Source organism: Macaca mulatta, chromosome 6, assembly GCF_049350105.2.
Source record: "Macaca mulatta isolate MMU2019108-1 chromosome 6, T2T-MMU8v2.0, whole genome shotgun sequence".
NCBI classification, from domain to species: domain Eukaryota; kingdom Metazoa; phylum Chordata; class Mammalia; order Primates; family Cercopithecidae; genus Macaca; species Macaca mulatta.
Genome location: NC_133411.1, coordinates 35,822,274 through 35,842,647, shown reverse-complemented (window position 1 = coordinate 35,842,647; position 20,374 = coordinate 35,822,274). Strand labels below are relative to the sequence as shown.

Genomic DNA, 20,374 nt, shown 5'->3' with positions numbered 1-20,374 from the left:
GCAGTGGCACGATCTCAGCTCACTGCCACCTCTGCCTCCCGGGTTCAAGCAATTCTCCTGCCTCAGCCTCCTGAGTAGCTGGGATTACAGGCATGCACCACCATGCCTGGCTAGTTTTGTATTTTTAGTAGAGATGGGGTTTCACCATGTTGGTCAGGCTGGTCTCGAGCTCCTGACCTCAGAAGATCCAGATCCACCCGCTTCAGTCTCCCAAAGTTTTGGGATTACAGGCATGAGCCACTGCACCCGGCTGAGATCAGGTTTTTGTTGGGTTTTTTTTTGGCTCCCACATATTAGTGAAAACATGTGGCATCTTTCTGTGCTGATCTTATTTCACTTAACATAATGACCCCCAGTTCCCTCTATGTTGCTGCAAATGACAGGATTTCATTCTTACTATGGCCAAATAGTATTCCATTGTGTATATGGTACTGCATTTTCTTTATCTATTGGTCCATTGATTGACACTTGGGTTGACTCCATATCTTTGCTATTGTGAATTGTAAATAGTCCAAGTGCAGATATCCCTTTGATATGCTGATTTCCTTGTTGTTGTTGTTGTTGTCTCTTGAGATAGTGTCTCATTCTGTCGCCCAGGCTGGAGTGCAGTGGTGCAATCTTGGCTCATGGCAACTTCTGCCTCCTGGATTCATGCAATTCTCGCACCTCAGGCTCCTGCTGGTATTACAGGTGCATGCCACCATGCTCAGCTAATTTTTGTATTTTTTAGTAGAGATGGGGTTTCACCATGTTGGCCAGGCTGGTCTCAAACATCTGACCTCAAGTGATACTCCCACCTTGGCTTCCCAAAGTGCTGGGATTACAGGCATGAGCCACTGCGCCCAGCTCTTTTCCTTGTTTTTAATTTTTGGGGGTACATAGTGGGTATATATATTTATGGGGCACATGAGTTTTGGTGGGGTTGTTTTTAGAAATGGTCTCATTCTGTCACCCAGGCTGGAGTGCAGTGGTGTGATCTTGGCTCACCACAGCCTCAATCTCCCTGGCTCAAGCGATCCTCCCACCTCAGTCTCCTGAATAGTTGGGACTACAGATACATACTACCATGCCCAGCTAATTTTTCTATTTTTTTGTAGAGATAGGTTTTTGCCATGTTGTCCAGGTTGGCTTGAACTCCTGGGCTCCAGTGATCCATCTGCCTCAGCCTTCCAAAGTGCTGGGATTACAGGTGTGAGCCACTGTGGCCAGCCGAGATATTTTAATATAGGCATACAATGTGAATAATCACATCAGGGTAAATGGGGGTATTCATCACTTTCTCCTTTCTTTGTGTTACCAACAACTCAATTACACTCTTTCAGTTATTTTAAAATGTATAATAAATTATTGTTGACTATAGTCATTCTGTGGTGCTATCAAATACGAGATCTTATTTATTCTATTAATATCTAACCATATTTGTGTACCCATTAACCTCCCCACTTTCCCCCAACCCACTACCCTTCCCTACCTGTGGTAACCATCATTCTGCTGTTATCTCCATGAGTTTAATTTCTAGCTCCCACAAGTAAGTGAGAATAGGCAAAGTTTGTTTTTCTGTGCCTGGCTTAGTTCAGTTAACATAATGACCTCCAGTTCCATCCATGTTGTTGAAAATGACAGGATCTCATTCTTTTTTTAATGGCTGAACAGTACTCCATTGTGTATATGTACCACATTTTCTTTATCCATTCATCTGATGATGGACACTTAGGTTGCTTCCAAATAATGGCTACTGAGAATAATGCTACAATAAACATGAGAGTGCAGATATCTTTTCAATACAGCAATTTCCATTCTTTTGGGTATATACCTAGTAGTGGGATTGCTGTATCATATGATAATTCTATTTTTAGTTTTTTGAGGAACCTCCAAACTGTTCTCCACAATGGTTATACTAATTTACATTCTCACCAACAGTGTGTGAGGGTTCCCTTTTCCCCACATCCTTGCCAACATTTGTTATTGCCTGTCTTTTGGATGTCAGCCATTTTAACTGGGGTGCAGCAATAGCTCACGGTAGTTAGCTCATTGTAATTTCGATCTGGATTTCTCTAATGATCAACTATGTTCAGCATCTTTTCATATACCTGTTTGCCACTTGTATGTCTTTTGGGAAATGTCGATTCAGATCTTTCGCCCATTCATTTATTCATTGCCCATTCATGGGAGATGAGGGCTCCCACGTTGCCCACGCTGGTCTTGAACTCTTAGGCTAAAGCAATCCTCTTGCCTTGACCTCCCAAAGTGCTGGGATTACAGGCATGAGCCACCGCGCCTGTATCTTTTGCCCATTTTAAAATCAGATTATTGGATTATTTTCCTATAGAGTTGTTTGAGCTCCTTATATATCTGGTTGTTAATCCCTTGTCAGATGGGTAGTTTGCAAATATTTTCTCCTATTCTGTGGGTTATCTCTTTGCTGATTGTTTCCTTTGCCGTGCAGAAGCTTTTTATCTTGATATGATCCCCATTTGTTCATTTTTGCTCTGGTTGTTTGTGCTTGTTGGGTATTACTCAAGAAATCTTTGCCCAACCCAATGTCCTACAGAGTTTCCTCAATGTTTTCTTATAGTAGTTTCATAGTTTGAGGTCTTAGATTTAAATCTTTAATCCATTTTGATTTCTGTATATGGCAAGAGATAGGGGTCTAGTTTCATTCTTCTGTATATGGAGATCCAGTTTTCCCACCACCATTTACTGAAGAGTGTGTCCTTTTCCCAACGTACGTTCTCGGCACCTTTGTCAAAAATGAGTTTACTGTAGATGTATGGATTTGTTTCTGGGTTCTCTATTCCGTTCTATTGGTCTGTGTATTTGTTTTCATGCCAGTATCATGCTGTTTTAGTTCCTATAGCTCTGTAGTATAATTTGAAGTAAGGTAGTGGGATTTTTCCAGTTTTGCTCTTTTTGCTCAGGATAGCTTTGCTATTCTGGGTCTTTTGTGGGTCCATATAAACTTTATGATTTTTTTTCCTATTTCTGTGAAAAATGTCATTGGTATTTTGATAGGAATTGCATTGAATCTGTAGACTGCTTGGATAGTATGGACATTCTTCCAAGTTCATGGTTAGAAGAATCAATATTGTTAAAGAATGTTTTCATTTTTGTGTGTGTCCTTTTCAATTTCTTTAATCAATGTTTTATAGTTTTCATTGTAGAGTTTTCACTGTAGAGATCTTTTATTTATTTGGTTAACTTTAAGTATTTTATTTTATGTGTGGCTACTGTAAATAGAATTACTTGATTCATTTTATTCAGACAGTTTGCTATTGGCATATAGAAATGCTACTGATTTTTTATGTTGATTTTGTATCCTGCAACTTTGCTGAACTTGCTTATCAGTTTTTGTTTGTTTGTTTTTTTGTACAGAGTCTCACTCTGTCACCAAGGCTAGAGGGCAACGGTGCCATCTCGGCTCACTGCAACCTCTGCATCCCAGGTTCAAGAGATTCTCCTCCCTCAGCCTCCCAAGTAGCTGGGATGACAGGCACAACGCCTGGCTATGGGATGTGCCACAATGCCTGGCTTTTTTTTTTTTTTAAAGTAGACACAGGGTTTCACCATGTTGGTCAGACTGGTCTCAAACTCCTGACCTCAAGTGATCTGCCCACCTCAGCCTCCCAAACTGCTGGGATTACAGATGTGAGCCACTGTGCCCAGCCTCGTTTATCAGTCTAATAGTTTTGCAGTGGAGTCTTTGGGTTTTTCCAGTATAAAATCATATCATCTGCAAACAAGAATAACTTGGCTTTTTCCTTTCCAATTTGGATGCTGTTTCTTTCTCTTGTCTGATTGCTTTAGCTAGGACTTCCCAATTTATTTTCCTTTGGATAAACACCCAGCTGTGGAATTGCTGGATGTACAGTAGTTCTAATTTTTTGAGGAAGCTCCATTTTATTTTCCACAGTAGTTTAACCAATTTACATTCCCACCAACAGTGTATGAGTTTTCTTTTCTCTGCATCCTTCCAGAATCTGTTATTTTTCCTCTGTAATAATAGTCATTCTAACTGAGGTAGGATGACATCTCATTGTGGTTTTGATTTGCATTTCCCTAATGCTTAGTGATGTTGAGTATTTTTTTTTTTAATATAGCTGTGGTCATTTGTATGTCTTTTTTAATGAAATATCTATTCACGTCCTTAGCCCACTTTTTAATGGGATTATTTATTTTTTGACTGTCAAGTTGTTTGAGTTCCTTGTGTATTCTGGATATTAGTTCCTTGGTGAATGAATAGTTTGCAAATATTTTCTCCCATTCAACAGGTTGTCTCTTCACTTTGTTCTTTCCTTTGCTGTGCCAAAACATTTTAGTTTAATATAATCTGATTTGTCTATTTTTGTTACAGTTGTCTACGCTTTTGAGGTCTTAGCAACGCAATCTTTGCCTAGACCAGTGTCTTGAAGTGTTTTCCCTATGTTTTGCTCTGGTAGTTTTACAGTTTCAGGTCCTACATTTAAGTTTGTAATCCATTGTGAGTTGCTTTTTGTATATGGGGAGAGAGGAGGGTCCAATTTCATTCTTCTGCATATGGATATCCAATTTTCCCACACTATTTATTGAACAGGGTCACGCCATCATTTTTGTCAAGGCACTCACTGTTTCAAAGTTCGTTTGAAAACAAACTTAGCCATAAAAACAATTTTATGGATATGTTCCACAAAAAAAGGAATCTGCTGTTTCACGTTTCATTACAATAGGCAATGTTTAGCTTTGCTTGTAAAACTCAACTGGGGCCCTTCAGCAGCGATGTAGCAAAATGGCACAAATAAGCAGCCTGAAGATTTACACAAAATGACTTTGATCCCTTTGCTGCTTATTGATATTTGGAATGTCCCTACTCTTGTCACTTGGAAAGATTCCAAGGTTTCAGTGCTAATAAGGGTTTTGTAGTGCACTCTCTTTCTCTTGCTCTCATTTCTCTTTCCTGAAGAGAAAGTCAACTCACTGATGTCCCTAGCAGCCTGGAATAGTAGCTGGGTGGCAGCCTGCTGCCAATGGAGGGACCAACCGAGGCACAGCAGGGAGCATGCCAGGAGGCTGGAGGGTGACTCAGGAGGCCCAGGTGACAAGGCTGGTCAGTTGCCTTGTTGCTGCATTGCTTAACTTCGGTTCCCTCATTTCTAAACCAGTCTGAGGCAATTAAATAACATCAACAGTGATAGCAGGTACTCTATGGAAACATTACACACTAGGAACATCTTAACTCATTTCATCCTCACAACAAGCCTATGAGGGGTTGGAGTAAAGTTTATTACTCCCATTTAGCAGAGAAGGAAAGCTGAGGCAGAGAAGTTTGCTATTAGGTTGGTGCAAAAGTAACTGTGGTTTCTGCCATTAAAAGTATGGCAAAAACCACAATTACTTTTGCACTAACCTAATAACTTGCCCAAAGTCCCAGAAATTACAAGTAGTTTCTGGATTCTAACCCAGGCATTCTGCATCTAGAGCTAGTTCTTTACCATTTTACTGAGAAATGGCACCATTTGTTAAATCACTGTGCACACAACTGGGGGCAGTGGCTGATGTCTGTAACCCCAACACTTTGGGAGACTGAGGCAAGTGGATCACTTGAGCTCAGGAGTTCAAGACAAGCCTGGGCAACATGGTGAAACCGATCTCTACAAAAAGTACAAAAATAAATTAGCTGGGTGAGGTGCCACATACCTGTAGTCCCACCTACTCGAGAGGGTGAGGAGGGAGGATCACTTAAGCCCAGGAGGTTGACAGGTTGAGGCTGCAGTCAGCTATGATCATGCCACTGCACTCCAACCTGGGCAACAGAGCAAGACCCCGTCCCCAAAAAACAAAAAACAAAAACCAGTGACACATACATAATATAACCTACTGGTTGTGCTAGTCTTTAAAAATCAAAGTTTAAACTAAAATCTGGAAGTATTTGGCAAAAAGCAAACAGTGTTCTCAGTGGGACAGATTAGGGTTGCCAGGGCTCAAATAGACAGGGATATAATCCAAGCACAGAAGCAAACAGAGCCTGCAAGGGAGGTTTCATTTCCTACCAAACCACTCAGCACGTTGTGCAAACTTTCCCGAAATAAATACCATGGGACAAGGCTGGGATAATTCTCAAGGCTCTTAAGCCAAACGAGGCTTGAACTGTTGCTATTCAAAAGCTCTTAAGTTATAACCCGGAAAGCTCCTTCTATCTTTCAGAATAATAACAAACACAGTTCTTCTGGTTTCTGATTACCAGCTGAAATAGATATTGGGAAGAAATACAAACTCACTGGCTACTTTTATAAGACTTCAATTTCTCAGGCATATTCATTCACTGAAAATTTCCCTCAAACCAGTCTGTCTTGCCTTCTTCACTACCAGGGCGCCTGTTACCATGATCAATTCCTTCCATTGCCTCTGCAACCAATATTCACTTCCCCAAATCAAGCAAGCCACCAATGCTCACACAAAGAAATGACCATACACCAGGTCCTACCAGCATTAGCCACACCCCAGAATACCAGAGTGTTAGGATGTTGCAGAAGAATAACTGGTCCAACATCTTCATTTCACAGATGGAGACACTGATGCTCGGAGAGGTTAGGAAATATGTCAAAGATCACTGCTCTGCCCCCAGGGGTAGTTTCCCCTTAATACACCCATGACTCCCTTCTTTCCTTTTAAAAAAATCTCCATTTCCAAGAAAGGAGTGACTGTGATCAGAAAGAGACTCAAATACTTCATAGTACATAACAACTTTCCCACAATCCCTTGAGAGCCTCAGCATCTCAGTTCTGCAGCAGGAGCCTTGCATCCTGATCACCTCAAATTGCTTATATTTTTATTGTACTCTTTTTATATGATGTCCTTCCGGAGAGAAAAATCTAATGATATTAATATTTTTTTAAAGTAGGATTAAAATATTTTAAATATTAGATCATATTTTTAAAATTAGGTAAATTCCTTCCTGTAGCATACAAGGCTCTACACGCTGTGTGGCTCCCTCTTTGACCTACCTTCTAGGACTCTCCCTATTCACTGGGCTTTCTGCTGTTTCCTGAGCACATCAAGCGTCCTTCCACCTCAGGGCTTTTGCCTTGCAGTTCCCTCCATCAGGAGAGCCATTCCTGCAGAAAAGTGCACAGCTGAATCCCTCACTCCATTCAGGAATCTGCTGAGAGGGCTTCCTTCCCCAGGCTCATTCGCATAGTCCAACATCCTCTTTATTTTCTTGAATGTATTTGATATTACAGTAAAGAGGCATCTGTTTATTGTCTGTCCGCCCCATTAGAGACTGCGTGTACCATGAAGGCAAATACTTTGTTTTGTTTATTGCAATTTTCCTAGCCACAGAATTAATTTTTAGGTCATGTAAATCTTTAGTTTTGAATTTGCTTTTTTAGTCTGAAGTTTTTGAGTTTTCTCATGTCAATGCACACCTGTATACCAGCATAAACAGATATTTTTCTCAAGTTGTAATGTACATTCTTAGGAGAGAAAGCTGTGTCTTTTATGATATGAGCTGGATTTTGCTTCCCATCAGTGTCGTGCAGTGGTTCTGAAAGTATGTTTCCCGGACCTGCAGCATCCGCATCACTGGGGAATGGGCTGGACATGCGTAATGTCGGGATCCTGTCCTGACACCAGGGGAGGAGCCCTGCAAGCTCCCCTACCCTGAAGGTGACTCTTATACACATTCAATTTTTAGGACCACTGGCACAGTAGAAACTGCAGCTGAGCGTGGTGGTTCATGCCTGTAATCCCAGCACTTGGGGAGGCCAAGGCAGGTGGATCACTTGAGGTGAGGAGTTCAAGACCAGCCTGGCCAACATGTTGAAAGCCACATCTCTACTAAAAAATACAAAAATTAGCTAGGTATGGTGGCACACGCCTGAAATCCCAGCTACTCATGAGGCTGAGACATGAGAATTGCTTGAACCCAGGAGTCAGAGGTTACCGTGAGGCTCAGATCGCACCACTGCACTCCAGCCCGTGTTACTGAGTGAGTTTATCTTAAAAAATATATATAAACTAAAAGTCATTAGTCCTTGATTTTGGTCTTAACCCTGCCATCCCCAAGCTATGGGACAATTTAAAGTAACTCAAATTCACTGGCTTCAGTGATCTACAGAATTACTAAGACTTTTCTCCTCTAAAAGTCTAGGATTCCATCCCAGCCTACCAAGTGTTCTATGGCACTAATTTGCTGCAATATCTAAATTCTAGGTCACTGAGTTCAAATGAGGCTTAGCGCACACAGAATATTTCAGCAGGCCAATCCTAACAATAGGATTAAAAGGTCTGATTCCCGTTTCAGATTATAATCTGAGGGTAAGGAAGGCAGCACTATCTCATAACTTTAGTTATAAAAGCCTTGACAAACTAAATTCTACTCTGCCAGTGAGAATTAACCCTATTGGCCCAGAGACAAATCTTTTCAGCAGAGAAGTGATGGGCTGCCTGCCTTTCAGTGATTTTAAAAGCAGCTGCAATAGCTGATCTCTGTTTCTATTAGGAACTGATGTTGCAGAAAGTTTGAGATGGAAACATTTGTTGCCTTTCCCTGCTCAGAAGGTATAATAAATGACTGGCATGTAAAAAATGAATGCTCTATAAAAACAAAACAAAACAAAACAGGATTACTGTCCTTTAAGTGCCCATGATGTGATGATAATTAATAGAATCAGCAGTACTACTTGTGAGGACAGGAGGGAGAAGACGCTGAGATGAAAGATCACATATCCAAGAGCTAAGAACCACCCCTCATCCTTTTTTTTCTTTTTTTTTTAGACTGGGTCTTGCTCTGTCATCCAGGCTGGAGTGCAGTGGCAGCATCTCGGCTCACTGCAACCTCCACCTCCCAGGTTCAAGCGATTCGTGTGCCGCAGCCTCTCGAGTAGCTGGAATTACAAGCGAGCATCTACACACCCAGCTAATTTTTGTATTTTTAGTACAGATGGGATTTCGCCATGTTGGCCAGGCTGGTCTTGAACGTCTGACCTCAAGCGATCTGCCCATCTCGGTCTCCCAAAGTGCTGGGATTACAGGCGTGAATCACCGCGCCCGGGGCCCATGCCATTTCACCAGCGCATTTGCTCTTTTTCTTCAGGATTGTTTGGCTTCATAAGGATGGTCTGGAAATGATACTTGGGCATTATGAAATCTCCATTAGGGCAAATGATTTCTATGTATTCACCGACACACCCCCAGACTCCAGTATGTAAAACAGGAGATCTGTACTAATTCCAGAACTTTTCTGATCCCCACTTCCTTCTTCATAAATTTACTTCCGGGTGATTGAGAGCATCAGATGGGAAACACCTGATGGAAACTGATGCGCTCTCTAAGGTGAATGAATAAACTGCTGGCTGAATGACATAGGGTTTTTTTTTTACCTAGGTACTTATCTGATTTCTGTTATCAAATTATCAGGGCGACGGCCCAATCTTTCCTAATAAGAAAGGAATTGTTTCTTATTAATTATGTTATTACTGAATGCCCCAACACTGGGCTAGGTGCTCATGGAGAACCTCTGCTAGGGCAGTGCAGAAGGGAAATGTAGGGCTGGGACCCCCTCACAGAGTCCCTCACATCCAGGTCACACTGATGTAAGAGGTGGGCTCCCATGGTCTTGGTCAGCTCCGCCCCTGTGGCTTTGCAGGGTACAGCCTCCCTCCCAGTTGCTCTCATGGGTTGGTGTTGAGTGTCTGCAGCTTTTCCAGGTGAATGGTGCAAACTGTCGGTGAATCTACCATTCTGGGGTCTGGAGGATGGTGGCCCTCTTCTCACAGCTCCACTAGGTGGTGCCCCAGTAGGGACTCTGTGAGGGGGTCCCAGCCCTACATTTCCCTTCTGCACTGCCCTAGCAGAGGTTCTCCATGAGAACCTAGCCAGGTGTTGGGACATTCAGTATTAACATAATTAATAAGAAACAATTCCTTTCCTATTTCGCCCTGATAATTTGATAACAGGAATCAGATAAGTACCTAGAAACCAAAACTCATTAAATCCTAGGTGATTTCAGAGAGGCAGTGGCAAGAGAGCGCTCACTCAGGAAATTTTAGAAATGGTTTCAGGAAAGAGATGGCAAATTGGGCCTTGAATGATACGCCAGACTCGGTGGAATGGGGCGGGGGATGGTGGTGGTGGGGATGGTGCTAGTGGCGGTGGTGGGGGTGGTGCTGGTGGCGGTGGCGGCAATGGCATCTTGGAAGGCAGGAACTGAGCAGGGAAAGCAGAAGTGTTTCTAAAGAACTGGCACACGCTAATGATCTTACGTGCCTCAGCCTCGGAGCAGGCTGCTTGCTGCTCAGCACGAGAATCTCCCGCTCCAGCGGCCCCAGAGTGATAGTGGCTGAGTGCAGGTCCCTCGCTGCTGTGAGTTCTGAGATCCATCCCCACCCTACCTTGCTCTGTTCTCTATCACAGCCAACTACATTTCCCAGGCTCTCCTGACCTCTGCATTTGGGGCAGGTCCAACCAGTGGAGGGAACAGAGAGAGGAAAAGCAAAGCCAAAAAGCTTTGACCCTGGGCAACAATCACCCATTTAAGCATCTAAAATCCTTCATTCTCAATATACTTAATCCAACTTTGAAAATAGCTCTTAAATGAAAAATACTGTGATCTTACCAATTGTATTAGTCTGTTTTTACGCTGCTGATAGACATACCCAAGACTGGGAAGAAAAAGAGGTTTAATTGGACTTAGAATTTCACGTGGCTGGGGAGGCCTCAGAATCATGGCAGAAGGTGAAAGGCACTTCTTACATGGTGGTGGCAAGAGAAAAATGAGGAAGATGCAAAAGCAGAAACCCCTACTAAACCCATCAGATCTCATGAGACTTATTCACTACTGCAAGAACAGTATGGGGGAAGCCGCAGCCATGATTCAAATTATCTCCCACCGGGTACTCCTACAACATGTAGGAATTATGGGAGTACAATTTTAGATGAGATTTGGGTAAGGACACAGAGCCAAACCATATCATTCTGCCCCTGGTCCCTCCAAATCTCATGTGGGGAGATTTCAATCCTCACATTTCAGAACAAATCATACCTTCCCAACAGTTCCCCCAAAGTCTTAACTCATTTCAGCATTAACCCAAAAGTCTAGTCCAAAGCCTCATCTGAGACAAGGCAAGTGCCTTCCACCTATGAGTCTGTAAAATCAAAAGCAAGCTCATTACTTCCTAGATACAATGGGGGTGCAGGTATTGGGCAAATACACCCATTCCAAATGGAGAAATTGGCCAAAACAAAGTGGTTACAGGGCCCATGCAAGTCTGAAATCCAGCAGGGCAATCAAATTTTAAAGCTTCAAAATGATCTCCTTTGACTCTAGGTCTCACATCCAGGTCACACTGATGCAAGACGTGGGCTCCCATGGTCTTGGGCAGCTCCACCCCTGTGGTTTTGCAGTGTACAGCCTCCCTCCCAGCTGCTCTCATGGGCTGGTGTTGAGTATCTGCAGTTTTTTCAGGTGAATGGGGCAAGCTGTCAGTGAATCTACCATTCTGGGGTCTGGAGGATGGTGGCCCTCTTCTCACGCTCCACTAGCTGGTAACTCAGTAAGGACTCTGTGAGGGGATCCCACCCCTACATTTCCCTTCTGGACTACCCTAGCAGAGGTTCTCCATGAGGGCCCCAACCCTGCAGCAAACTTTTGCCTGGGCATCCAGGTGTTTCCATACATCTTCTGAAATCCAGGTGTAGTTTCCCAAACCCAATTCTTGACTTCTTTGTACTTGTAAGCTCAACATCATGTGGAAGCTGTCAAGGCTTGGAGCACCCTCTGAAGCCACAGCCCCAAGTTCTATGTTGGCCCCTTTCAGCCACAGCTGGAGCGGCTAGGACACAGGACACCAAGTCCTTAGGGTGCACACAGCACAGGGACCCTGGGCCTGGCCCATGAAACCACTTTTTCCTCCTGGGCCTCCTGGCCTGTGGTAGAAGAGGCTGCCATGAAGGTCTCTGGCATGGCCTGGAGACATTTTCCCCATGGTCTTGGGGATTAACATTAGGCCTTGCTACTTATGCAAATTTCTACAGCTGGCTTGAGTTTCTCCACAGAAAATGAATTTTTCTTTTCTATCTCATAGTCAGGCTGCAAATTTTCCAAACTTTTATGCTTTGCTTCCCTTACAAAACTGAATGCCTTTAACAGTACCCAAGTTACCTCTTGAATGCTTTGCTCCTTAGAAATTTATTTTGCCAAATACTCTAAATCATCTTTCTCAAGTTCAAATTTCCACAAATCACTAGGGCAGGGGCAAAATGCCACCAGTCTCTTTGCTAAAACATAACAAGAGTCACCTTTACTCCAGTTCCCAACAAGTTTCTCATCTCCATCTGAGAGCACCTCAGCCTGGACCCTATTGTCCATATCGCTATCAGCATTCTGGGCAAAGCCATTCAACAAGTCTCCAGGAAGTTCCAAACTCTCCCACATCTTCCTATCTTCTGAGCCCTCCAAGTCTCTAGGAAGTTCCAAACCTTCCCACATTTTTCTGCCTTCTTCTGAGCCCTCCAAACTGTTCCAACCTCTGCCTGTTACCCAGTTCCAAAGTTGCTTCCACATTTTGAGGTATCTTTTCAGCAATGCCCCACTCTACTGGTACCAATTTACTACATTAGTCCATTTTCACGCTGCTGACAAAGACATACCCGAGACTGGGAAGAAAAAGAAGTTTAATTGGACTTATAATTCCACATGGTTGGGAAGGCCTCAGAATCACGGCAGGAGGTGAAAGCCACTTCTTACATAGCGACGGCAAGAGAAAAATGAGGAAGAAGCAAAAGCAGAAACTCCTACTAAAATCATCAGATCTCATGAGACTTATTCACTACCTCAAGAACAGTATGGGGGAGACCACCCCCATGATTCTACTTATCTCCCCACCAGGTCCCTCCCACAACGCATCGGAATTATGGGAGTACAATTCAAGATGAGATTTGGGTGGGGACACAAAGCCAAACCATATCACCAATATTTTTTTTTAAAACTGTATGTAAATTTTTTTTTAAATTATACTTTAAGTTCTAGGGTACATGTGCACAATGTACAGGTTTGTTACATATGTATACATGTGCCATGTTGGTGTGCTGCACCCATTAACTCATCATTTACATTAGGTATATCTCCGAATGCTATCCCTCCCCCCTCCCCCCACCCCAAGACAGGCCCCAGTGTGTGATGTTCCCCATCCTGTGTCCAAGTGTTCTCACTGTTCAATTCCCACCTATGAGTGAGAACATGTGGCATATCACCAATATTTTAATCAATGTAGTTCCTAATTTCCAATTTCTCATCAATTTTGCACCACAATCTTGGTTATAAATCTTCTTTCTAAAGTGCAATTTTGCAAGAAATTATGTTCAGCTTTAACATACAACACTGCTTCCTTTAAAAAAAAAAAAACCCAAAAAATTCAAGAATTTTTACTTTAATATAATTTACTTTAAGCCAAAATTTACCTTTCATTGCAATTCTATTTTGTGCACAAGTCTTACATACATACATTGCATATAAACAGGGATATGTTTGTGTGTGTGAGAGAGAGACACAGAGAGAGAGAGAAAAAAAAAATGCACCTGTGCCTCCTGGGACTTCCTCAGCCTACTTATAATGTATCACTTTGTAGCACCTGTTGGAAAGCTCTGGGCTAGGAAACGCAGGATCTCACTGGAGAGTGTCCTGCTCAGTGGTTCTATTTGGACAAACCATTCAAATCACCTAAAGTGCTTTCTGAAACCCCATCCCCAGGAGTACCGCCATACCAGTGAAACCAGAATCTCTGCAGGTGGAACTCAGCATTTGTCAAAGCTGCCCAGGTGATTCTAATGGGAGCCGAGTTGAGAACCAATGATCTAGTGAGTGGGACCCCAAACTCAAGTTGCTCTGATGAGCTCTTAAAGAAGGGAAAGAAAGCATGGCCATGGTGTCATTGTCCCCATTTCAATTTAGGGTGGTTGCCGGGAGCAGTGGCTCACGCCTGTAATCCCAGCACTTTGGGAAGCCAAGGCGGGCAGATTACTTGAGGTCAGGAGTTTGAGACCAGCCGGGGCAACATGGTGAAACCCCATCTCCACTAAAAATATAAAAATTAGGCGTGGTGATGGGCGCCTGTAGTCCCAGCTATGTGGGAGGCTGAGGCAGGAGAACAGTTTGAACCCAGGAAGCAGGAGGTTGCAGTGAGCCAAGGCCACTCCACTGCACTCTAGCCTGAGCAAGACTCCGTCTCAAAAAACCAAACCAAAACAATCTATTTAGGGTGGCCTCTGTTCATGTTGTTACCTGAACCCTATTTGCCTGTATCCACCCATATCCTACTGATTCCATTCTACAAGGCCGACCTCATATCACACTTCAGGCAGAAGGCATTTCTTAGCATCTCTAGTGTCTCATGAGCTCTTCTGTCCTGAACCCCTTACATGCAGTATTTTACAGGTTAGCATCTGATTATTCTCCAGTATTTTCATTGGCCTTGTCTTTCTGACTAGGTGTTATGCATCTTGAGGCCAGGAGCATATTTTCTCCTTTTGTATTTACTTAAGATAAAGTCTAGAACATTTTGGAGCCAGGGAGTACCTCCCAACTAGATTAATGAAACCAAACATTTAAGCATATTTGCCAAGTATAAAAAGAGGTTATCTCAACTTCAAAAATCTATATGACTCAAAGCAGAGTGGATATAGCAATTACATTCTTCAGTTTATCACTGTGACAAATATCAACAGGTCTTATAAAAGACATAGGGTGATTTCACAGGGAAGGTAGGAGGCGGCAATTGCACAAATATGTAGTGGTTTTAGGTGAACTAATTTGGAAGCTGTATGTGAGAAGAACTGGAAAAAGTTTATCAGGTGGTATAACTTGATTTCCAAGATTGAACTGCTGGTGTAAAATATCTAATACATCCCTATTCTGAGAAAACAGGAAGGGAGAACGTGCAACAAACCACCAGCCAGAGAAGCCCTTATTATAGTGATTTCTAAAGTTCAAGGCCTGCCTCCCCCACTTTATAGTCAAGCTCCACGGAGTCATCTAAAAATACTCTCCCAAATTCTTGCTTTCATAGCCAAAAAGATCAGGTTTCTGAAAATTGGGCTACATAAAATGCTACAGACACATACACACACACATGCACACACTCCTTATATCTACACACACATGCCCAGGTGGTATTTGTTCAAATACTACAGTGTCGGCGTGATTTTATTTAGTCTGGTTGTTCCTAAGACAAACACACATAACCTTAATTAAATGCACATCTAAATGTAGGGGAACCCATCTTGAAACAATTAAGACTCTTCTACGGTAAGAGGTTTGAGGACATTGACCTCCTCCCACTTCCTCACATCCACCATGGAAAGAGAACAGCTGGGCAGAGGCACGCCAGGCCTGACTCCATAAACACAGCCTGCAGCTATAACTCTTGGCTCTGCTCTATTTTGTTCGTTTCCTACCCAAGACACCACCCTTCCTTTATTCTTTTCCTAAATGAATTCCAGTCGTTCAATTGCTTTTACTTTTTTTTTTTTAACCCCTCTTTGATCAGTCTTAGAGGAAGAAAATTTCCTGGCATGCATTCTCATCTTTCCCTGAAAGGAAATACTCCAGAAAGAAACTCAAAAGTCTAAGGCATTACCCAACCACCCATCTGGTTATTGACCTTGGGTTATGGAGGATTCTGGAGAACGTCTGTGGAGATGGCTGCCTTTGTTGCCACATTATTGGGACTTTCTAGACTGCCTGGCTCTCTAGGTGGTAAAGGTTGAGTACTTCTCTATTTAAATTGCCATGGAAGCTGAAGAGCCAAGTCAGGTTGTGATGTTCGCCAGAAGAATTCTTTCCCCTCTGAATCCAAGTTAATTCACCCCTAAGCAATTTACCCATAAGATATTATCAGCAAAAAAAAGAATGTTTTCTCCACAAGAATCACACTGAAACGTTACTTACACAAATCCCAACGGAAGGCCTCCTTTGGGCCTAGAACAATGGGAAAGACCAATACAACAAGATTATACCATCCCTGTCCTTAGGGAGCTTTACTGTACTGTATGGGAATCAAGTCTTTCAGAAAACAAAGGTTTTCTTAGAATGGAGACATTTCTGTTGTTGTTCCTGTTCATCGATATAATAGAATAAAGGCAGGTGTGGTAGTGCATGCCTTATTGTCCCAGCTACTCAGGAGGCTGGGGCAGGAGGATCACTTGAGGCCAAGCATTCAAATCAAGCCTGGGCAATATGGCAAGACCCCATCTGTAAATAAATGGAATAAAATAATTGAATATACCAGGTTCTAAATCAAGATTTCTAGTATTTCAAAGAGAAGAAAAGTCAAAAAGAATGAAGAGAACCAGGGAGAATGGCATTTTGAACTGGATATCAAACCTGGGTGCACAGGTGGACGTTCTGACCTATGGGGAGGGTGGGAGCAGACAGCTCCACCTCCAGAAGAAACAGCAGGGAGAGAGGATGTAGGTAAGTGGGGCAGAGCCAGAGGAAAGCCCTTGAGGGCCAAAATCAAGCCTCTAGACAGACAGGCAACTGTAGATTCCAGGGCAAAATTACCACAAAAGCCCTCTAGAAAATAGAAGGCTAGGAATGGTGGCTCATGCCTGTAATCCCAACACTTTGGGAAGCTGACATGGGAGGATCACTAGGACAAGACAGCAAGATCCCATCATTACAAAAACAAAACAAAACAAAACCAAAATTAGCTGGGTGCAGTGGTGCATGCATGTAGTCTTAGCTAATTGAGAGGCTGAGGCAGGAGGATCGCTTGACCCTGTGAGGTTGAGGCTGCAGTGAGCTGTGACTGCACCACTGCACTCCAGCCTGGGTGACAGAGTGAGACTCTGTCTCACACACATGCATACAAAAAGGTAAATTCAGGAAGAGCTGTGTTATGTGGGCCTTAGTTTTATTATCTGCAAAATGGAGGTGGTGACTCTTATCTAACTGCTATGTATATGTCTACCATGAAGAGAGAATAGAATGAAGTACTGACAGAAGCTACAACTGGAGTGAGCCTTGAAAACATTATGTTAAATGAAAGGAACTGAGACAAGAGGCCACATATTATATGATTACATTTATAAAAAATATCCAGAGTGGGCAAATCCAGAGACAGAATCCAGATTCGTGGTTGCCAGAAGAAGGGGAGGGGAGGTTGTGGAGTTCCTTCTTAATGGGTATGGGGTTTTCTTTGGGTTGATTAGAAAGTTCTAGAACTTAGAAAGTGACAATGGTTGTGCAACATTGTGAATATACTTAATGCCACTACACTGTATGCTTTAAAATGGTTAAAATGGTAAATTTTACGTTATATGCATTTTACCACAATAAAAAGAGAGAGAGAACATAAAATAAGCCTGACCATCTATGCTACATGTAATAAATATCTTATGATCAAAAGCTTCAAATTTGTTAAGGTTATCACAATTGTAGCTAAGCTGCTCATCTAAATTTTCTGTCTTCTCTTTAGTAAGTACTATCTTGGGCAAAATTATCATAAACATTTCTCTCCCCTTTCTCTGGGATGACTTGAAGAGGTTGTCTTGCACAAACATGTGCAAACCTGGACTAGGGAGAGCAGGGACAAAGAAGGGCGAGTAGTGATTCAAAATGGACACCAAAAGCCCCAACATTTACCACCAAACACCTCAGAACAAAAAATAAAGATTCCTGGGCCTCTCCCCAGACCAAGTGATTCAGAGCATCTGGGGTGATTCTGATCAATATGTCATCAATATTTTTAAAAAGCACTCCATGCCTGTATATAATCCCAGCACTTTGAGAGGCCGAGGCAGGCGGATCACGAGATCAGGAGACTGACACCATCCTGGCCAACATGGTGAAACCCCATCTGTACTAAAAATACAAAAATTAGCCCAGTGTGGTGGTAGGTGCCTGTAGTCCCAGCTACTCAGGAGGCAGAGGCACGAGAATCGCCTGAACCCACGAGGCGGAGGTTGCAGTGAGCCAAGATTGCACCACTGTACTCCAGCCTGGCAGAGTTTGTAGTGAGCCGAGATCACGCCACTGCACCCCAGCCTGGCGACAGAGACTCCATCTCAAAAAAAAAAAAGCACTCCAGGTGATTCGAATACAGAAATGCAGAAGCGGCCAAGATTGTGAACCACTAATCTAGGATGAGCAGGGTAGGTGACTGGTTTTATCAAGGGCCCACTGTGGGCTGGGTGCTGTGCCACTCTTTATACAGAGCACCTACAGCTGAAGGTGCCCTTCCCAAATCCCCTTAGACCACTGGTCCCCAATCTTTTCGGCACCAGGGACCAGTTTTGTGAAAGACAGTTTTTCCACAGACCAAGTATGGGGGATGGTTTTGGGATGATTCAAGTGTATTACATTTATTGTGTATTTTATTTCTATTATTACATTTTAATATATAATGAAATAATTATACAACTTGCTGTAATGTAGAATCTGTGGGAGCCCTGAGCTTTTTTTTCTGGAACTAGACGGTTCCATCTGGGGGTAATAGGAGACACTGACAGATCATCAAACATTAGATTCTCATAAGGAGCTCGCAACCTAGATCCCTGGCATGTGCAGTTCACAACAGGGTTTGTGCTCCAGTGAGAATCTAATGCTGCCGCTGATCTGACAGGAGGCGGAGCTCAGATAGTAATGCGAGCAGTGGGGAGTGGCTGTAAACACAGAGGAAGGTTATGCTTGCACAACCACTGCTCATCTCCCGCTGTGAGCAGTACTGGTCCCGTCTGTGGCCTGGGGGTTGGGGACCCCTTAGACTTTTTCTGGCCATGACCATGGTGTCCCTTAGAGTAGCACTCAATTTTTTCTTTTCTTTTTTTCCTTTTGATACAGAATCTTGCTCTGTTGCCCAGGCTGGAGTGCAGTAGCGCAATCTCAGCTCACTGCAACCTACGCCTCCTAGGTTCAAGTGATTATCCTGCCTCAGCCTCCCAAGTAGCTGGGATTATAGATGCCTGCACCACACCTGGCTAATTTTTCTATTTTTAGTAGAGACAGGGCTTCACTATTTTGGCTAGGCTGGTCTCAAACTCCTGACCTCAAGTGATTCCACCCGCCTCAGCCTCCCAAAGTGCTGGGATTACAGGCGGGAGCCACTGTACCCGGTCAGCGCTCAACCTTTGAGGGAGAGGAGATAAGGGATAGGTACCCTAGGTTCCTCACACCTTGGGTGGAAAAACTCTGAAGCATACTATAAACCTGGGATAAGGAAACCTTTTTTGTAAAAGGCTAGATAAATACTCTGGGCTTTGTGAGCCATGTAGTCTCTGCTGTAACTACTCAACTCTGCCTTTGTAGTGTGGGAGCAGTCATGGACAATGCCTAAATGAATGGGTGTGGCTGTGTTCCAGTAAAACTTTATTTATAAAATCAGACAGTAGCCAGGCATGGTGGCACATGCCTGTAGTCCCAGTTACTTGGGAGACTGCGACAGGAGGATTGCTTGGGCCCAGGAGTTCAAGTCTAGCTTGGGCAACATAGCCAAACCCTGCTCTAGGTCTAAACAGATTCCCAGAATCCTCTTCAAGAAAGAGTGACAAAGTTGGAACCTGTCAATAACACACCTTAAAAATACAGGTTTCTTCCTTTCTCATGCTTCCTGGGATCAATGGCTACAGAAATTACTTGCATTGTATGTATGTATACATCCCTAAATAATATATACTACTGCTTTGTGTGTTTCACAGTAATTACACAATAACCGTCATTTGACATGTTAAAAAAAAGATATGAAACTACTTGCACTTAAATCCTTGTCTCAGAGCCTGCTTCTGAGGGCATCCAACCTACATTATTATTTCATTTTATACTCATAACTACTCTAACAGTTAACTAATACCGTCTCCATTTTAGAGTAAGGAAACTGAGGTTCAAGGATTACACAAGTCATAAGTGATAGAGTTCTTGTGAGACGTCTATCTGGCTCCAAAGTCAGTGCTCTCTCCACAACACTGCCAACGTCAGAGTGGATATAAACAAATACATGCACATGCACAAACACACACAAATACTAATCAAGTGTGTAGCTTTAATTACGGCAAGCAAGAGTACTACACACAGCAAACCACAAAGCAAAATCATACTACTCACGTACTTACTGATCTATGCTAAGGAAGATCAAATAAATAAACAAGTAGTTTAAGATAAATAAACAGTAAGGTTTGAGGGTCATAGGAAAATACTTTTTTCTCTTTTATGCTATTTCTTATCGAAGACAGAATTCATGTCTCACCTACAACTGGTTGCAATCTTGGGAGGTAAAACCTTTGCTAATACCTGGAAACATGTATACCCATTCGAGGTAAAGCTCCATGTGTGACTTGGAATTTGGAGAGAAAGGAACTAGATTAAAATATCTTCTCACATATTTCAATATGGGAGTGGAGCGGGAGC

At 42.9% G+C, this 20,374-nt stretch overlaps 1 protein-coding gene across 13 annotated transcripts in view; it reads right to left on the bottom strand.

Annotated features, from left to right (window-relative positions):
* RAI14 (retinoic acid induced 14) overlaps positions 1-20,374 on the bottom strand; it is a 174,247-nt gene that overhangs the window by 53,532 nt on the left and 100,341 nt on the right. The window lies entirely within an intron of this gene.